Genomic DNA, 21,141 nt, shown 5'->3' on the forward strand with positions numbered 1-21,141 from the left:
GTCTGACATACTGAGACTCTAAAAAGGAAATTTCTTGGATTAGCACAAAATTTCATGTAAGTGTGAAAAGTATTGACCCCTTATGAATACTAAATAAAGACAGACCTTGAACAATTTAAAAAATTTGGCCTTGGGGCCAGCGGCATTGTGGCAACATGGGTTAAATGCAGCCTGCAACACTGGCATCCCATATGGGCTCTGATTCAAGACCTGACTGCTCCACTTGTGATCCAACTCCTTACTCATGGCCTGGAAAAGCAGCAGAAGATGGCCCAAGTGCTTGGACCCTTACATCCACATGGGAGACACAGAAGATCTTGGCTTCCAACTGGCCCAGCTCTGGCCGTTGCAGCCATTTGGGAACTGAATCAGAGGATGGAAGACCTCTTCATCTCTCTCTTTCTCTCTCTCTCTCTCTCTCTCTCTCTCTCTCTGTAACTCTTTCAAATAAATAAATCTTTAAAAAAGTTGACCTTGAATGCAAATTCCCTTACAAAGTCCCCAGGGGAATTTTACCCCTAGGAAGGTAGCTTTCACATTCTGAAAAGCAAAGGGTGTATGCCAGTACCCTACTGGGTGAAAATTCCAGCTGACCCAGGACTGGGAGAAGTGGAGCAGGGGAGGGCAGAGGTCACCATGGAACTATATTATTCTCTCTCCTCTTCACTGATGGATCCCATGGATGCTGTGTTGTGGGTGTCAGTTGGGTACTGAATGTTCCCCATAGGCCTGTGTGTTAAAGGCTTGGCTCCAGGCTGGAGGTACTGGGATGTGGTGCGACCTTTAGGAGGTGGGGCCCAGGGGAAGGTTCTCAGGTCATGGTGGGTATGGCCTTGGGAGTAAGACTTTCTAGAAGCCTTGTTATGAAAGCTTGAGTTGGGCCAGTGTCTCCCTTTGCCCCCTGTCTCATCATGTGCTGCTTTTTCCACAGGCATACACATACTTGTCTATGTGTGAAGTTTAGTCTTGTGGCCTTTTTAAGGTTTGGTTTCCTTAAACAAAATGAGAATATACGCAGAGGGATTTCTTTCATTCAAAACATTTCAGAAAATGTCTAATTTCCCTGCTAATAATATTAGACATTTTATTTGTTATTTTTAAAAAAGATTTATTTATTTATTTGAAAGTGAGAGTTACACAGAGAAGGAGAAGCAGACAGAGAGAGAGAGAGAGAGAGAGAGAGAGAGAGGTCTTCCAACTGGTGGTTCACTCCCCCATTGGCTGCAATGGCCGGAGCTGGGCTGATCCTAAGCCAGGAGCCAGGAGCTTCTTTCGGGTCTCCCACGAAGGTGCAAGGGCCCGAGCACTTTGGCTATCTTCTACTGCTTTCCCAGGCCATAGCAGAGAGCTGGATTGGAAGTGGAGCAGCTGGGTCTTGAACCAGAGCCCATATGGGATGCCAGCGCTTCAGGCCAGGGTGTTAACCCACTGTGCCATAGTGCCGAACCCAGACATTTTATTTGTTAGTTGCATAAATGAAAGTGAGAACTGGAGAGAGTTTGAAGTCTAATCTACAGTTGATAAGAAGACCGTTTCCTTATAATTTCACTATTTGTTGCTATTTGGTTAAAAAAAAAAGACAAGGACACTGAAGGATTTTAGATAGATGTCTCTGGCTGTGGGAGTTATGGTGCATGTGTGCGTGAGACAGAGAGAGAGAGAGAGGGAGAGAGAGGGAGAGAGAGAGGGAGAGAGAGAGGGAGAGGGAGAGAGAGAGAGAGGGAGAGAGAGGGAGAGGGAGAGAGAGGGAGAGAGAGAGAGCGCATGCGCACATGAGAGAATGTGGTCTCTGAGAGGGAAGACATTCCTGACTCAATCTTTGCCAAACGGCCGATTAGAGCAAGGACTTGTAGTTGTTCCGTTCCTTCTTTCTTCTGGAGTTAGCACCACACTGCTTTTTGGCAGGTCACTTGGCTGCTAGTTGGAAATATTCGAGAAGCTTCCCAGCAGCTAGGTGAGGTTGTGTGATTGAGCTATCCTCAATGAAGTAGGGACAGACTGACGAGAGATGTGCCTGCTGAGCCACCTCCTTGAATGCATTTTGTTATTTCACACTTTCTCTTTCTGAGAAGAGCTGGAAGTTGGTTGTGCAGTGTGGGCTGCCTTTACCCAGGTGAGTCAGGAACACACTGGAGAATGATGGAGCGGTGCAAGACAAGAATAGAGGGAAACTGAATTCTTGGAGGATTTCTTCGAGGGGAGCTACCTTCAAGCTAGACCCTGGGTAACCTCTGGAAAGAGAAAAACAACTTGCATTTTGTGTGAGATACTGTATGTTTGTTGTTCCTATAATTGTTCAAGCATTTTATCTTAGACTCTAATCAATAATCTTTTGGATGTGATAAAAGATTAAAAGGTGACCTAGATCTAGAATGCTGAATTTTAATTCCATCCCATTCTCAATTGGCCACCCACTCTCCTTGCAGGTGCACAAGGGAATTACATATGAAAGTGAGCATTCCGTTTCAAATGCCAGACCTCTGCTGAGTTCAGGTGGGTCCTACAGAATAAGTGCTGTGAACTCAGTCATCTACAGGGTTTGGTGTGGGCATGGAAGTGCAAGGGAGCAAACCTTACTGGGTAGCATGTGGCACAGGGGAGCTTGTGTGATCCAAGGTTAGGACTGTCACTCTGGCTTATGAGATCAGTACGTTTTGATATTTTATCTGTTTAAAAGAACATAGCAATCCAGATCTATACAAATTAGAATCCATAGACTTGACTTAATAGGTTAATTTAAAAAATTTAAAACAGAAAATACTATGTACATTGTGATGGTAAATTTTATGTGTCAGCCCCGTTAGGCTACAAAAGCCTAACTGTCTGGTTGAAATATCCATATGTTTCTGTGAGGGTGCTCTGAAGCACACTGGTGTCTGGCTTGGTGAATGGAGTAAAGGAGGTGGCCCTGCCCCATGTGAGTGCCCCATGGAATGAAAAGGTGGCAGGAAGTTGTGTTAATTCTTCTGCAGAGCCTGACTTGACACAGTGATCTCCTGCCCAGGTCCTCAGCTCTGGACTGGAATCTCCATCACTGGTTCTTCATCTCTCAGGCCTTTGAACTACATCAGCAGGCTTCCTGGGTCTCCAGCTTGCAGGCTGCAGATTTTGGGATTTCTCGGCTTCTGTCTTGCACAAACCAATACTTTACAACAAATGTCTCTATTATCTATCTATCTATCTATCTATTACCTCTCTATCTCTATCTATCTATCTCTTATCTAGCTATCTTACCTATCTACCTACTTATTTATTTATGCATCTCCTATTGATTTGGTTTCTCAGGCTTACCCTGACTAATACACAACTATGCATTTAAAAGAAAAAAAAAACTAACTTCAAGATAGGGCCCTAAAAGCTAAGAGAAATTCTCTGTGCCAAGACTAAAATTTAGTTAAAAATCTATCACTAAAGCTGTGTGGTTTGGTGGATGTTTTTGAGTTACTCCTTAAAGTCGGACATCAAAATCCTGGTTGTTTCATTTGATGATTTTTTTTTTTTTGAAAAGACATCATTTTCAGGCAAAATGTATATAGGCAACAACAACTAAAAAATGCAAGCCCAATGCAAGAGAGAGTTAGCCTAATGTATTTAAGTAGCCACGGTGTGTGGGTATGTGCCAATTAATCAAAGCTTATTTGGGTCAAGCCATTATCTTCCTGGAGATTGTTTTCTCTGCCATTGGAATCAGTTAAGTTTTCTGAGTTCCAAGCAAAAGAACTCTTGCTGACCAACAAACTCAGTGACTTATTGGAATGTCAAAACAGTTAGGGATTTGAGAAGAACAGGAATCCATGAAATTCCTGGGATCTTGGTTTTGCCAGTGAGAAGTAATGTTTGACCATGTCTTTGACAGCTAGTTTCCTACCTGCAACAGATGACCGCTGGTTCTGAAGAAGGGACTGGTTCACTGTGGCACGACACCCATAGTCCACGGGCTAGGACACAGCTAGGAACGTGGCTGCTCTGCTTGCTACTTGGGGAAGTAAGGCAACGTGGTTGACAGCCACACATTGTGAGGCAGGGCGGTTCCATAAGCAAAAACCACAGTGCTGCTTCTGAAAGAAGGAGGAGATATTCCTGGTTAGACTAAAGTGATAGATGCCCAGTACTTCAGCCAAGTCCATGAGGGGAGTCCTTTCTGGCATTTCTTGGGAAGATTATATTTGTTCCCATATCCTGAGGAAAAAAATGAGTTTTAAAAATCAGAGAAATGGAAAAGGGTCTTTCAGTCTGCTGTGAGAATGGAAGATGAACACTTATCATAAGATGTTGCTTTTCAAAGAGATCCAGTGATGCAAAGAGAAAGCAAGAGCAGAAAAGGTGGACGTGCAGAGTTGAGGGTCAAAGCCAACAATTCCACAAGCTGGGAGGGGCAAGGAGGAGAGAGGTGATCACAACAGCAATCTACTTTGCTGCATGATAAATACATGCTCATAGCCCGGTTTTGCTACTCATGGTGAGTCCTTAAGAACAAAACAAGGGGCAGGTGCTGGGGCTTAGTAGGTGAAGTCTCCGCCTGCCCTGTGTTCTCCCATGTGGGTGCTGGTTCGAGTCCTGGCTGCTCCTCTTCCTATCCAGCTCTCTGCTATGGCTTGGGAAATCAGTAGAAGATGGCCTAAGTCCCCGGGCCCCTGCACCTGCGTGGGAGACCCAAAAGAAGATCCTGCCTCCTGGTTTCAGATCAGCTCAGTTCCAGACGTTGTGGCCATTTGCGGGGGTTACCAGTAGATGAAGACCTCTCTCTCTGTCTTCCCCTCTCTCTGTCTGTAACTCTACCTCTTGTATAAATAAATAAATCCTAAAAAAATAAGAGAATGCAATGAATGCTGTGGTTATTCACGTGGTATCTTCTCTACAAATCCAAGAAATCACACATTCTGAAAGCAAATAAGTTCTTCAGCTACTGATTGCTACACCTAGTTCTGAATACAGTTTAGACTTACTAGGAGATTAGAATTTCACATGATTTAAAAACCTTCCAATAATGTCTGAAGACATTTTCTAGTGGTTGTGTATCTAATCCAGATTGTAGCTCTTGGTGAATATTACTCAACTGACATATATCTTATTTATTAAACATTTCACTATCATTCTTTCAAAGAATTAACTAGTTTTATTTGAAAGGTAGAGACAGAGAGATGAGAGAGAGAGAGAGAGAGAGAGAGAGAGAGAGACCTCCCATCCACTGGTTCACCCCTGAGACGCCCTATAACAGCAAGAGCTCAACCAGGGTGCAGTCAGGAGGCAGGAACTCGGTCGAGGTCTCCCATGTGGGTGGCAGGGACCCAACAACTTGAGCTACCACCTGCTGCTTTCCAGGGTGTGCGTTAGCAGGAAGTCAGAATGGAGAACAGAGCTGGGACTCAAACCTGGGGAACTCTGATATGAGATGTTGACAAGCAGTAGGTTAACTACTACACCAAATACCTGCTCCAAAGGTATGAAGCATTTTAATAACAGTTCATGATTTGGAGTATGCCGGAGAATTCAGATCTCTTTTTCTTAATCCCCAATTTTAGTTTCTGTATGGAGTTTATAACTAACACACCAGCCACAGGGAAAAGAAGTTGTTCAGGAAGTGAAGGAGGGAGACAAGGATAGCTGTGGGGTTTTCCTAAGACAGAGAGCAGAGGCACCCCTTACACTGTCAGCCCTAAGAGGCAGAGGGAGGAAAACCAAGGGAGAGGCCCATCAGGACCCTCCTTTAGTGAGAAGTATGCAGAGGACAAGGTCAAGGGCAGGGCTGCGGGAGGGTAAGGGAAGGTAATAGAATTGAGTTCTCTCAAGGAGCCAAGGAAACTCATTGGCAAACTGTTGGTGGTGGTGGTGGTGTTGTTTTGGTTTTTGTGATTAGGATAGGAGACTTGTCCAAAGGTGATTCTGAGAACTCAGCCTGGGCTGCCAAGCAAGGACCAGTGGTTCCTGAGAGCCCTGCTTCCCCCTCTGGCTGGAGATGCACCTACCTGTGGTTTCCCACAGTGCTGGGGGACCCCTTCTGCAGGGGAGACGCTGTCCCTCTCCACATCAACACACATAAGGGGCCTCTTTGCTCGGGGGTGTCTCGGAATAATCAGCCTCAAGCTAGAGTTGCTCAGAGCAAAATTGTATTTACATGTGACAAGTAAAAGAGATGGCAGGAAGGGGTGGTCCCCAAGACACTGCCTCACCGAGAAGGCATTTGCCCAGGCTTTCTCAGCCAGCGTTAGGGGAGTGTCCAGGGTGTAGAGAAATGGAAAGAAGAGGGCCCTTCCTGCTCACACAACACACATCTCCACACATTGTTGCGTTCAACAGGCTGACGCAGACTGCTTTCCTGCAGTCTTCCTTATTTGTGGGGATTTGGCTCCCTCTGAGAACAGGGTTGTGGGGTAAATATTCCTGGAACTTCCTCTGAAGAGTCAGCTCAAGCGAGTAAACAGTGTCAGGTTCTCTTCATGTGTTCCTCCTCTGGCTCTTGCCTGAATCTAACACTCTGGCTTATACCCACTGCCCTCAAGGCCTTCCAGGAGACACACAACTGGTGTTCCCAGACAGGAGCTATCAACAGTGGGACTGTATCATGAAATTTATCTCCCAGAATCCACGGGAGACAAAGAGGGTCCAACTACCAGGACAAGGGCCAAGTGAATAAGGTTTAGAAAGACCTGAGTTTCATCAATGTCTTAGATGACCGTACAGAAGACACACTTAATGAATCTGTGAGTGACATGAGGCTGGCAGATCCAGAGGGGGTATGGCTGCCCTGCTGGAAGCAGATGGTATTCAACAGGCTGGAAGGACAAACAGAGTTAGTAATGCTGAACCTCTTTGGCTAAATGTCTTATCCTGGCCTGGGGCACATTAGCGATTCAAGTATCAGAAGTAAGGAGACAACAGGATTTAAACCAAGAGGAAAACTCAGTGTCATTGATCAGCGTACACAAGTGCCCAGACACCCAATACACCATGTGATGAGTGAACAGTAGAATCTTTTGTATTAAAGAAGATACTGCACACAGTGCCAGGAATGAACTGTGTGCTCCATCGTTAATAATTATTGTCCTTGCTGTTTGCTATTGGGAACGGGAGGGAGGCTGAATATAGGGAAGAATGTTGATTGCTTCCAGGTTTCTGGCTTTGCTCCCCATCCTCCTTGTTCCTCTTTTTCTTTTCTTCTTTGCTTTCCCCTCACTCAACTTCAGTGGTGCTGCGCTAGGTCAACATGGAGACAGGAAGTGAGTGGAGATAAGGACAAGGATTCAGCACCAAATTTACGTCCTTTCTGCCTTTGGAGCTCTGATCAGGGGTTTTTCACTATTAATGTGTTCGAAGCCTTGCAACTCTAAAATTAGAAATTACAGCTTCCACATTTTCCAGATAACAAGCTGAGGCCCAGAAAGTGACTTTAGCAATGGTATAGAGCTACTGGTAGGCAGCGTTAGGATTTAAAACTGCATCGTGGTGCAGTAGTTTAAGCCATTGACTGACACCAGCACCCAATATGAGTGCCAGTTCAAGTCCTGGCTGCTCCACTTTGATCCAGTTCCCTGCTAATGTGTCTGGAAAAGCAGCAGAAGATGGCTCAAATCCCTGGGCCCCTGCACCTACATGGGAATCCCAGAAGAAGTTCTAGGATGTTGGTTTTGACTGGGACAGCCTCACCCATTGCATCCATTTGGGCAATGAACCAGCAGATGAAAGATAACTTTCTCTCTCTGTCTCTTCTTTCTCTGTAACTTTGCCTTTCAAATAAGTAAACAAGTAAGTAAGTAAGTAAATAAATAAATAAATCTTTTAACAATTATTTATTTATTTTTAAAACGATTCATTTATTGTTATTTATTTGAAAGGCAAAATTACAGAGAGGCAGAGGCAGAGAGAGAGAGAGAGAGAGAGAGGTCTTCCATCCACTGGTTCACTCACCAGATGGCTGCAATGGCCAGAGCTTCTCTGATCTGAAGCCAGGAGCTTCCTCTGGGTCTCCCATGCAGGTGCAGGGGCCCAAGGACTTGGGCCATCTTCCACTGCTTTCCCAGGCCATAGCAGAGAGCTGGATTAGAAGTGGAACAGCCAGGAATTGAACTGGCACCCATATGGGATGCTGGCACTGCAAACAGCAACCTTTGCCCACTGTGCCACAGCACTGGCCCCAATATGAGTCTTTTTAAAAACCCCTGCATCTCTACACTTTTCTACCTGGCTGTCGGTTTGTTGCTGTGGACCACACTGTAGCTGCCACAATTCTCTGAGTGTGCAGCTGGGGTGGTAGGGGCTGGGGTGGGGGTGGTGATGATGATGTGTGGAAGCTTTCTAGGGGCTTCTTGGTGGAGGAAGGAAAAGCAAGGGGATTCAACCACAATTTATATGTCTATATCTCATTTCCAAACAATTCAAAATGTTTATTCCCCAAAGGGCGGCTCAACAACAGTATTCTTGCTATTTAGTTCCAGAAAAAATGGTTGGGTTTTAGACTTCTAAAATTGCGCATAGCCTCTGAGGGGTCAGATGATATACCTCCTATGTTAAGTGACCCTACAAGGCAACTTGAGAAGTGGAATTAGCTGGTGAGTTTTTATTTTTCTTTCTCCTCAAAGACATCACACTGATTTAGGATACACAAATCGTCACAGGAAGAAAAATACTTTCTCTGGAGATAAAAATAGCATCTGCCGCATTGCTTGGAAGAGTGGGTTAGCAGCTGGAGGAAGCCATTCCTAGCCCATCTCCAACCCTTTCCTAAGTGTGTGAATGTAGGGTCCTTTCTGCGGAACCACTTCTGCCATTACGATTTAAAGCTCGCCCAATCACAACATTTGTTATTCCAGTAGCATCTGTGTGTGTAGACTCTTTTTTGCTCAATTTTGAATTTTAGCCAAGTCGTACCAAGCAGCAATCTTAGAAACTCCTTGCTTGATCTTCACCCCTCTCCCTGAAAATAGCAGCTAGCACTCTGGGAGAGAGAGTTTCCTGAATAGTCACTGATTTCACTTACATGGGGGCTGGGCGTGTCTTTAGAACGTTCATGGAAAATGCATGTTATGAAAAATATTCACATGGATTTCAACACTTTTTCATGAAGCACAACTTATCTTTGAATTGTATTTCTCTACAAACTTTTTGAAGCACCCTTCTATTACAAAATTTCAACAAATTCTCTTGTTCTGAATGAAACTACGAGTTTCTCCAAACCAGGTAGATAAAGAACAGCATGTCTGGAGGGCTTTCTTAGTTTTCTCCTCAAATATTATACTTTAAAGTAAATTAGATTAGGGGACAGAAAAAGAATACGTGTTTAAGATGTGATTTTTTTTTTTTTCATTTACAAAAAACTTTCTGGTACCCAGAGGACTTGGGTCAGACAGAAACCTTGTTATTAACTGAAATTTGGGAACTCTGTAGTTTGGTAACTTTGAAGTGGCCCTGTGTTGTGTTTTGGTATCTGGGATAGGAGAATATAGGCTGTTGGTCATCTTGGGGAATTTCTTAACTTACCCCACATTTGTTCCTCGCCATTGTAAGACACTGCTTTCTTTAGCATGGGGAGAACTGGTGCTTACTTAAAAAAATGAAAATGGGATGGTGTTTCTCTTCTTTTGAAGCCTCTTTTCATGGGAGGAAAGAACGAGTTCTCAACAGAACTTCATAGCTCTCTCCATGATGATAGGAAAGCAATGATGCTGAGAGGAAATGGGCAAGAAGGGATGACAAGCTTCAGAAAGGGAAGTGGGCAGACATCTGCTTCCCGCTCTCAGCACTTTCGTATCAGGGCCCCTCACCAATATTTATGAGGTGTCCAGGTTGTGAATTATTAAGTATAGGTTGATGGCCCTGCTAGCGTTAGTATGTTCTTGGTGCCGTGTTTACTTTAGTGGACAATTGCTTCTCACACTACATTAAGAGTGAACATTTAAATGAACTCAAAGTATCTTTGTGAGTGTGTTTGTCATTGAGGAAAGGACAGCTTTGTCCTCAAGCAGGAAAAACTCTCCTTTGTATCCTGGAAGAGGCCAAAGAGGGCAGCCATGGTCCATATCTGTACTCAGTGGGGTGGAATGGGTGGTGTCTGATCCACAGTCCCATCAGCCCTGTGAAGATCTACTTTTGAGGAACAAATCAGAATCAGAGCAGCTTCTCACTTTTCTGCACTAAGTTCAAATTACCTCAGGGGATTAGAAAGCCAGCCTCACAGGGGATGCGCTGTGTGACATCAGCCTGGCCAGCTCCTGTCTTTGGGAAGGTGTACATAAAGCACGCAGGGAAAGTGACTGTCCTGGGCCAGCAGCATGGAGTGGTGGGTTAAGCAGCCTTCTGCAGTGCCAGCATCCTGTATGGGCCATGGTTCGATTCCTGGCTGATCCCCTTCTGATCTAGCTCCCTGCTAGTGAGCCTGGGAAAGCAGGAGAAGATGGCCCAACTGTTTGGGTCACGTGGGAGAGCCAGAAGAAGCTCCTGGCTCCAGGCTTCAGCAGTCCCAGCTCTGCTTGTTGCGGCCATTTGAGGAGTGAACCAATGGATGGAAGGTTCTCTCTCTCTCTCTCTCTCTCTCTCTCTCTCTCTCCCCCTCTCTCCCTCTCTCTATAACTCTGTATTTCAAACAAAATAAATAATTCTTAAAAGAGAGAAAAGTGACTGTCTTATGACTGACACTTCTCTCTTGAAAAGGCAGCGGTTAACTAATGAAGTAACAGTCCATGGCTCAACCCACATTTTATTAAAGATTTATATATTTATTTGAGAGTCAGAGTTACATGCACTGGTTCATTCCCCAAATGGCCACAATTGCTGGAGCCTGGCTGTTCTGAAGCCAAGGAGTCATGGGCTTCTTCTGGGTCTCTCAGAACTTGGGTGTAGGGACCCAACTTCTTGGGTCATCTTCTCTTGCTTTCCCAGGCATGTCAGCAGGGAGCTGGATAGGAAGTGGAGCAGCTGGGAACTCTAACTGGCACCTATATGGGACCCTGGTGCTGCACATAGAAGCTTAACCCACTTCACCACAGCACTGGCTCCTTAACCCACTTCTTAATTGACAAATATAATTTTGAATTTCTCACCAACTTTTGAGTTAAACAAAAGGAATCCTGAGTCCAGACTCCTAGTTAATATTGTAAAAGCTAAAAAAATAAAAAATTCTGATTTACACTTTGCCTTTTCCATACCAAATTTAATGATGCAGTTCCATAATACATGTTTTTAAATTTTGTTCTTTTCTACTGATCATAGAACAGTAAAATTCTTCCTTCTGAGGTTAAAAGTAGCACACATTTGGCTTGCTTCATAACTTCTTTCAACTGTGTTTTTAATTCATTTTCAAAGTATTTTAACAGTAGAATTAGTAGTTTTACTTTTTATTTTATGCTCCTTTAAAAATAAGACCTTATAATGTAAGTTTAATAAGGCACTTGTAATATTTGGGCAGCTGTGCTGTCTAGGAAAAACTGATGTTACTATGGTTCAGTAGGTCTAAGCAAGGCCAACAAAGAATATTTTGAAATGTTCATTCAGTCAGTATGTCAAAGCATATTTTGGATTCTTGAGTCCTTTGAGTTTATTGAGGCTTGAATGTGTTTGTTGTACAAAGTTTGAGGTTGAGGGGGCAGTGCTATGGCATAGTGGGTAAAACCACCACCTGCAATGCTAGCATCCCATATGGGCACCTGCTCCACATCTGATCCAGCTCCCTGCTAATGCACTTGGGAAGGCAGCAGAGGATGGCCCAAGTCCTTAGGCTCCCACGTGGGAGACCCAGAAGAAGCTCCAGGCTCCTGGCTTTGGATTGACCCAGCTCCAATTGTTGCAGCCATTTGGATAGTGAACTGGCGGATGGAAGACTCCCCCCCGTCCCACCGCCTATGACTCTGCCTTTCAAATAAATAAATAAATAAATAAACAAATCTTTAAAAAAAAGTTTGAGGTTGCTTGTATGTCAGAACACTTGTATTTATTCAATAGCTTTCCCTTTTTTAAGTGTGTTACACACACTTTAGCTCAAGTACTCAGTTTCTCTGAAAACATAGGCTTGAAAGGCAAAGGGTAAAGTGAGGGTAGAAGCAATGCTTGTTGGATTCAGACATCAGTGGCTTCTTGTCAAACTTCCTATTTGTTTTCTTTATAAAACTATTTAATTTGCTGATGAATCACCCACTTCCAAGATAATTCCTTTTACTTGAAATTCATATGCAATGACAAAATAGGCTAAACACAATGGAAAGAGGCATTTGAAGAAGTGTTCCATAATGGCTAAGTGCAGTGCTCTGAAGCTGGTACCCGGCTCTACCACTCACCGACTGTGAGAACTTGGGGGAGCCAAAACAACTCAGTGTCTTAATTTTCTCATTTGTGACATGGGGGACAGTGGTACTTGCTCCCTGCTGGTGGGAGAATTCATATGGCGTACATGTAAATGATTGTGAATAAAACCTGGCTCAGAATAGTGTACACATTTAATTGGATTTATACATAGTAGTGGTTGATTGCAGTTATTTCCTCTCTCTTTTTTTTTTTTTTTTGACAGGCAGAGTGGACAGTGAGAGACAGAGACAGAGAGAAAGGTCTTCCTTTTGCCGTTGGTTCACCCTCCAATGGCCGCCGCGGCTGGTGTGCTGTGGCCAGCGCACCGCGCTGATCCGATGGCAGGAGCCAGGTGTTTATCCTGGTCTCCCATGGGGTGCAGGGCCCAAGGGCTTGGGCCATCCTCCACTGCACTCCCTGGCCACAGCAGAGAGCTGGCCTGGAAGAGGGGCAACCGGGACAGGATCGGTGCCCCGACCGGGACTAGAACCCGGTGTGCCGGCGCCGCTAGGCGGAGGATTAGCCTATTGAGCCGCGGCGCCGGCCTATTTCCTCTTTTTAATTGGCATCCTTTTACTTGCCTATCACAAATCTTTATTACTTTTTATGTGCCCTGACTACAATTTTTTTTTCCTGCATTTTACATTTTTTGACATTTTGCTGCATTCACTTCAAATGTAGACATTATCTACACACACATAAACAATTTTTTTCTCAAAATCAGAGATATTAGTATCACAGAGTAAGAGATTCACAGCAATGATCAGAACATGGGGAAATAAGAGTCATTTGGGGGCCGATGCTGCGGCACAAAAGGTTAAAGCCCTGACGTGAAGCGCCCGCATCCCATATGGGCGCTGGTTCTAGTTCCAGCTGCTCCTCTTCTGGTCAAGCTCTCTGCAATGGCCTGGGAGAGCAGTGGAGGATGGCCCAAGTCCTTGGGCCCCTGCACCCACATGGGAGACCTGGAAGAAGCTCCTGGCTTCGGATTGGCGCAGCTCTGGCAGTTGCGGCCATCTGGGGAGTTAACCATCGGCTGGAAGACCTCTCTCTGTCTCCACCTCACTCTGTAACTGTCTTTCAAATAAATAAAATAAATCTTTTTAAAAAAGTCATTTACAAGGTATGATGCAGTGAAGGAATATTTATAACTAAATAGAACTACTTTCAAAATTACTTTTTGACTTTTTAAAACAACAAGTATAATAAGATCCAAACCAACTAACATACAAGACAAGTGTCTGAAAGAGAAATGGACAAATTCTAATGAGAATTCCTGGTTGAAGAAAGACACAGCAGTGAACCCAGAACTTAGCTCTGAGGTTCTTGTCAGCGGGAAGCAGAAGAGAGACAGAATAGGTGAAACAATAGATGACATTGCTGAATAGAAGAAAACATTCTGATTTGCTTCAATTACCAGTAGCTGTATAACAAAACCTGTGTCTCGTGCTGGAATTGACTTCTAGTTTTTAGGATTATGTTGGCTGAGTGAGTGTACTGTTGATCTTGCCTGGGTTCATACATGTGACTTTGGATCACACACGTAGCCGGCTGACAGATCAGCGGAGCTGGGGTCAGCTGGGGCTGTCCACAGGGACATCTTTGCTCATCTAAATGAAGTGAAATTGAACTTCCTCACAGCATGACAGTCTCAAGGTCACATTCCATGAATTCCTAAGGACAAATTCCATATGCAAATGATTATCCTGTCTCTTCTCTTATTTGCCAATGTCGCACTGATGAAATCAAATGATATGAGCCAGGTCAGAAGGCTGGGTGACATGGGCTATGGGGTCTGCCATCCACCACAGTTTCTTAGGACAGGCCAAGTTAGAAACCTGGGACTTGGGGGCCAGAGCCGGGCATAGTAGGTTAAGCCACTTCCTGTGGTGCTGGCATCTCAGCTGCTCCACTTCCAATCCAGCTCTCTGCTATGGCCTGGGAAAGCAGTGGAAGATGGCCCGAGTGCTTGGGCCCCTGCACCTGCATGGGACGCCCAAAAGAAGCTCCTGGCTCTTGGCTTCAGCCTGGCCCAGCTCCAGCTGTTGTGGCCATTTGGGGAGTAAACTAGCGGATGGAAGACTCCTTCCCCTCCCCTGTCTTCTCTCCCTCTCTCTGTAACTCTGCCTCTCAAATAAATAAATAAATAAATCATAAAAGCAAAAAGAAATCTAGGATTCATTGTCACCTATAACCATTTTTAAATTTGCTCTACTGATTGATTGAAAGTCGTCTTCATGCTTCTTACCCTTTTAACCAGTAATTTTTCTATAAAGGACTACCTTCTGATTTACATGGTTTTTGCCTTCCCTATTTAGACGCTCATTTTGCCTTCATTATTTAAATGATACATCCTTGGCCTATTTTATCTCCAAGTGTGTGAGAATGGGTACCAGTGTGGGGGCTACCAGCAGGAAGCTGTGTGACTGAGTGTCCTCAGAGGAAAACAGAGTGGATGGCTGGGGAAGTAACAAAACCCCTGGTACCCTTGCTTGAGCCCTTGGATCCAGCTGTGCCTGAAGCCAGTCCTCAGCTAGAGCTGACTGATACCACATTTGGTTTAAGCCAAGGGACACTGAATGTCTGTCATTTGCAACAGAGACGCCCTGACTGATGCAGGACCTAACTCTATCAGTTTCATCTGATTAGTGTGTTTAATAGAGACTCTTGATTCTACCCCTAGAGAGTCTGATTTGGTTCGCATGGGATTTGGCCTGGGAATATGTATTTTTAGGGCCTTTTAGATGACTCAGATGTCACCAGCCTATGCATCAGTGTTAGGGAACTACCACCTCGAATCATGAATTCCTTATTTGGCAGTCCCTGCAAGACTTTGTAAAGTGCCTTGCAACTGGAAGGCCCATTAGCCCATTAAGTATTTGCTGAACTGAACACACATTCCAGGAACATGAGCAATGAGATAGGACAGATTCTTGATAGGATGATTACATGAAGTTGGCAGGACAGCTGAAAGGGATCAAATTACCTCCAGAAATGTCTGGGTGTCTTGGGGGTAGCTACCTTGCTTGACTTCATTTAGTACCAGATTAATATGCTATTTAGTTTTGTCTTTCTAGCCTTAAGGTTTTGTTTATAACTGATTCCTCCTATGGCCTTGGACCCGTTTCCTAGCCCAATTTAATATACATTTTTTTGTTTGTTTCAAATTAAGTCCTCTTTGCTACATATAAAGTTTTCATGTTTAGAGTTGCCTTTTATGATAAATATATATTAGCTGAATGATTGCCTAATAGAAATTTCCGTCTTATTCCAACCACATCAAGGGGTTCCCAGAGAACAGTTTCTTTTCATATATTCGGAATGCTGATAAATGGGGCGGGAATCCTCTTTATTAAAGACAGGCAGTGAAAGGTGCTGTTGATGGAAGTATTAGCAGCATATGTGGCAAAGTGGGAAAGAAATTAGAGTCCCCCCAGAAAAGAAGTTGGTTGCATTTATTTGATGCTCACTTAGGCGATCTCGTGCTTTTGGTCCCACAAATATTGCAATGGCTCCTTTGGAAAGATGTATCTGAAGTCCTGTCCAAATGGCTTCTGAAGAGCTATAGAGTAGAACTGACAATGCAACCACAGGGAAATATTTATTCTGAGGACTTTCAATGGCAAACACCCATCACCTCTAGTGAAAGGGAGTTGGTTTGAATACAAATACTGCAAGATTAGTTTTAACAAGTAGCATTGCATTGATAGTTTGGATCATAAAGTTGAAGGAGGCCAAAGGTCATTAAGTTAGACCCATTGGAATTGAATCAGAACCTAGACATTCACAAGCTAGAAAAAAGAACTAAATGTAGTCAAATGCATACCCTCATACTGTTGGAAACTATAAAATATGTAAATGAGATTTTATGTATGTCTGTACATGAGGTTTTATTGGGTAGATACCAGAGAAGGATTAAGAATCATCAATTTTCTCCCACTTAATCCATTTCACAATGAGGGGATTAAGGACCTGGCCAATCTGCCCAATGTCACACAGCAAGTAACTGGCAGAACTCTCTCTAAACAGATGGGAGCCTGTTTGTGAACTTGTAACAGAGAGATAGGGCTTCTAAATGGAAAACCCATGAAAACAAAGAGTGAACGCAATTCACAGTCCAACTTCGGCCTGTTCAGTGCTGTCTCCATGAGGAAAAGTCACACATATAGACAGTTTTGTTAAAAATTCCAAGATTTGGGCACAGGGAGCCCAGGTCTATTGGATATATGGGCTCATCTAATCCCTTATATTTTCTACTGTCACCTTCTTCACTGTTTCCCTTATTAATTTTACCATGCCTGGAGCCTATGACGCGTACTTGATAATTCTGGGTGCTCAGAGTCCTAACACCTGCTGAGTCCCTTGGGAGATGAACAACACTCCTTTGAGTCTGGTTCTGTGTCAGGTGAGGCCAACGTTGTTTGTGCTTTACATATTGAAAACTACCAAATCCCAATGGCCTAAGATAGCAAGTGTTTAATTCTTGCTCACGTTCAGGTCCACCCGGGCTGGGCTCTCTGCTGTTGGTGTCACTTACTGGAGACCCCGGCTGATGGAGCAGCTGCCATCTTAAATGTTGCTAGCAGGAGCTCTAGAAAGTCTCACACTGACAGGTCAATGATTTGGCCTGGAAGCGACATATGGTGCACATGCTCATAGCTTTTTGGTCACCACTCGTCACCTGGCTTCACCAAGGTCAAGGGCTTTGAGTTGTAATCCTATCCTGTGCACAGAAGGCAGAGGCTGGTGTTACAGTTTGAGTTTAAGCCTCATAATTGATAATTTTGCAAACCTGATCTTCTAACTCACGCCAATTGTTTGGAGGTGAGGTTTTTGTGAGGTCATTGGAATTAGATGGGTGGGGCTCTCAGGGTTGTGCCTCAGCTGCTTTTTAAGAGGAGGAGAGACCTGAGTGGGCAGGCTTGCCCTGTGCAGAGTCTGAGCAGCTGCTAGCACCGTGTTCTTTACACATTAACCAGTTTGTGGTACTCAATTATAGGCTGAGAAATACTTGTGATCCCTAATGCCTTCTTTCAGCCTATTTGTGGGAACTGGGTCATGAGCAGTGGTACGTAGCTCCTGCAAGTGCTCCACTGCTCTGATTTGCCCATGGACATATGTTCTACGGCAACAAAGCACTTTGTGTAACCAGCAAGGTCTGTGCAAGGTTCAGGATGATCTGGCTTTTGGCTTCAAGTTCTTGGTTTCTTATGGTATGATACTGGGCAAGTGTGCTATTTTTGTAAACTTCAGTTTCTTTGTCTGTACCTCACAACAAGAATACCATTTGTCTTGATTGGCTCTGGCTGCTACCACAAAGTTCCATACATTGGGTGGCTTTTAAATAACAGAAAGTTATTTCACACAGTCCTGAGTGAGGTGTCAGCATGGTGTGGTTCTGCTGAGGGCCCTCTTCTGGATTGTGGAGAACAATTTCTCGCTGTATCCTTGTATGGCAGAAAGAGCACTCACAGTAGTTCTCTGTGTCTTTTTTTTCCCATAAAGCCACTTCCGGTCCCATTCATGAAGCCACCCTTCCCATCTCTTCACAGCATCCCATTGGTGTCAGGGCTTCAGCATATGAATTTGGAGGGAGGGGAAACGGACACACTACCCACTGCGCCATGTGGGTTGGTGGAAATAGTAGTATTAAACAAACTTAGTATATGTAAAGCCCAATGTCTCCACCAATGGCGGCTGCTACTTTTGGACATGGTTCTTGTTAGTAGTCTTAAGAATGGGCTTGCAAGTAGCTGTGTGACTTTGACTTTGGGAAATTTCCCAACCTCACCTGCAAAGTGGAAGCCTACTGTATCTGCTCCTTCGAGTTGCTGTGATAGTTTAATGAAGTGATGCACAAAAAGAACATCACAAAAGTGAAGAATTTGATACATCTGACATGGATTTGTATGTGGATAATCATGCACTTTTATTTCCTTAATAAAACCATGAAAAATCATCACAATTTTTGCCCACTCACCTACATTAGCATTACTGGATTTGCTTTTGGTGTAACATGATCTGACTTTATGACCTTCTTGGGTACTCTATCCTTTCTGGTTGGGACTCCAGGCCTCCTGGATGTGTCCTGAGAGGATGAATTCCATCCTGAGAATGTCGTAGCTCTTCTGACCTCTGGCCTGTGTGGTACATTTGTGCAATGGTCAGAAATGTACAATGCTGGGGCCGGCGCTGTGGCTTAGCTGGTAAGGACGCCCCCTGCAGTGGTAGCATCCCAAATGGGTGCCGGTTCAAGTCCTGGCTACAGTAGAGGATGAACTAAGTCCTTGAGCCCCTGCACCCCATGTGGAAGGCCCGGAGGAAGCTCTTGGCTCCTGGATTTGGACTGGCACAGCTCTAGCCATCATGGCCAATTCTGGAGTGAACCAGCGGATGGAAGACCTCTCTCTCTCTTTCTGCCTCTTCTCTCTGTGTGGCTCTAACTTTCAAATAAATAAATAAATCTGAAAAAAAAAAAAAACAGAAAAGAAATGTACAACGCTGTGCAGGGAGCCCCAGACAGCGCTCCTCAAGTTGATGGATGCTGAGCTGCTCAGAAAAATTGCAGGGAATCATTGATCTTGTCTAAGAAATTAAACAATAAACAGACCCTAGAAAAGGAAACAAATGATTTAGTCTAAGACCTTCTTGTGAGTATCCCAGATCAAAATAGGGGAAATATATTAGGAGACACAGACAAAAAAAATCAATACATACGAGTGTTGGTTGTACATACCCAAAACTTGAACTCTGCTTCCCCAAATGTCAAAATCTTTAATAAAATTGCCCACGGACAGGAAAGCACAACTTTTGGGAAACCATTAAGATTTTGATTTTGATTTTATTTAGTTCTCTTGACCTTCTTGTGCATGATAGTTTTACTTCTTCCCATTTTATAGATGGAGAAATTGAAGTCCAGAGAGGTTAGGCAATTGTCCAAAGTCACACAGTAGACACATGGTGGATCTGAAATTTAGATCGCATCTTTCCAGCTCTTTCTGCCATAGCATGCAATTGCTCCTGCAAGGGTAAATGTTTGCTGCAACACCTCAACTTCAGAGTCCTTCCAAATTGTGTCCAAGAGAGTTAATACATTTTCCAGGGAGAGCAAATAGCTTGCTGCAGCCCTCACGGCTGGTAGATGGGTAGCCTGGGTTCCAGAGGTCACATTCATTGCCCAATTCCACAGGCAAAACTGTGTCCAAATGTGGGCTCCTTGGATTTCTCCAGGCTTCTCCAATCAGCAGGAATTGGGGGAGACTCATTCAGGGACCTCCCCAACTCACTTTGGAATGAAAAGATGAATGCCCAGCTCTGCCAGCGTCTGCCAGCACAGGAGCTGGGGTGTGACCTCGCACTGTGATCCCTTGCAGGCTGCTCTGTGCCCTGCTGCTGAGCAGACCAGCCTTTTGAAGGGATCCATGGCCAAAGATCACTTGGTGTTTTAATCTGCTTTTTGCAGGCAGCTTTCCCCCCCCCGAACCCTACTCTGATTGAAACAAAGCGGCACCCAGGCAAACTGCTGCAAGGAAGCTGGAGGTGAGCAGCCCTGTGTGGTGTTCCAGGGAGATGGCTGGAGGTCAGCACATCCAGTCCCCAGATTTCTTCATGCTGAAGGGGAAGTGAACAACAGATGGAGAGACTGACAAACAGAGATCACCCATCCACTGGTTCACTCCCCATATGGCCACAGTGACCAGCACTGGGCCAAGAAAAACCAGGAGTTAAAAGCTTCAAACACTTGGGCCATCTTTTGCTACTTTGCCCAGGCCATTGGCAGGGAGCTGGTTTGGAAGTGGAGCAGCCTGGACACCAACAGGTGCCAATATGGAATGCTGGTGTCACAGGTGGCGACCCTATCAGCTATGCCACAACTCCAGCCCTGAAAGTGGGCTCATTAGAAGGATATCATTAGGGGAGCCCCAAGGATCCCCGCTCTCCCTTCCCTGGGCTGGGTCCAAGCCCTTCAGCAATCAGCTGGCACAGGCACCTGGGCTTTTCTGGGGGCATAGAATAGTTTCCTTGTGTGATGGGGAATTTTTTTAGAAGGGGTACAGAGTTCCGAACCAGGCTGGAATAGGAAATCCCAGCTGGTTCTTGGTGGAACTACCTTTTAAAAAGATTTATTTTATTTATTTGAAAGACAGATTTAGAGAGAGAGAGAGAGAGAGGTTTCCATGTACTGGTTCACTCCCTTGATGACCGCAAGGGCCAGAGCTGAGCTATTCTGAAGCCAAGAAGCTTCATCTGGGTTTTCCATGTGGGTGCAGGAGCCCAAGGACTTGGGCCATCATCCTCTGATTTCCCAGGCACATTATCAGGGAGTTGGATAGGAAGTGGAGCAGCCAGGACTCCAACCAGCACCCATATGGGATACTGGCACTGCAGACCTGGGCTTTAACGCACTGCGCCACAGCCCCAGCCCAGGTGGAACTATTTTTGAAGTGAGGGTTGGGGTGGGGTGGCTCCATTCTAGAGGAAATATACAAATAGTAGGATTGAGGAAGACAGAGGACCCTGGAAATGTCATTGGAAGTTTCCTTACATATTTGGAAGGCTCAGAACCCACCAGAGCTTCAATTTCAGTGACTATTTTATTTATTTGAAAGGCAGAGAAACAGGGAGAACCACACATACAGAAAGGAGAGGCAGAAAGAAACAGATCTTCCATCTGCTAATTCACTGCCCAATTGGCTGCGATGGTTGTAGCTGGGCCAGTTTGAAGCCAGGAGTCTGGTACTCCATCCAGGTCTCCTACATGGTGTGGCACTGGGTCCAAGCACTCAGGTCATTTTCTGCTCTTTTACCAGGTGCATTAGCAGGAAGCTGGAGCTGAAGCAGAGCAGCTGGAACTCAAAGCAGCACTCTGAC

This window comes from Lepus europaeus, chromosome 9 (genome assembly GCF_033115175.1).
Source record: "Lepus europaeus isolate LE1 chromosome 9, mLepTim1.pri, whole genome shotgun sequence".
NCBI classification, from domain to species: Eukaryota; Metazoa; Chordata; class Mammalia; order Lagomorpha; family Leporidae; genus Lepus; species Lepus europaeus.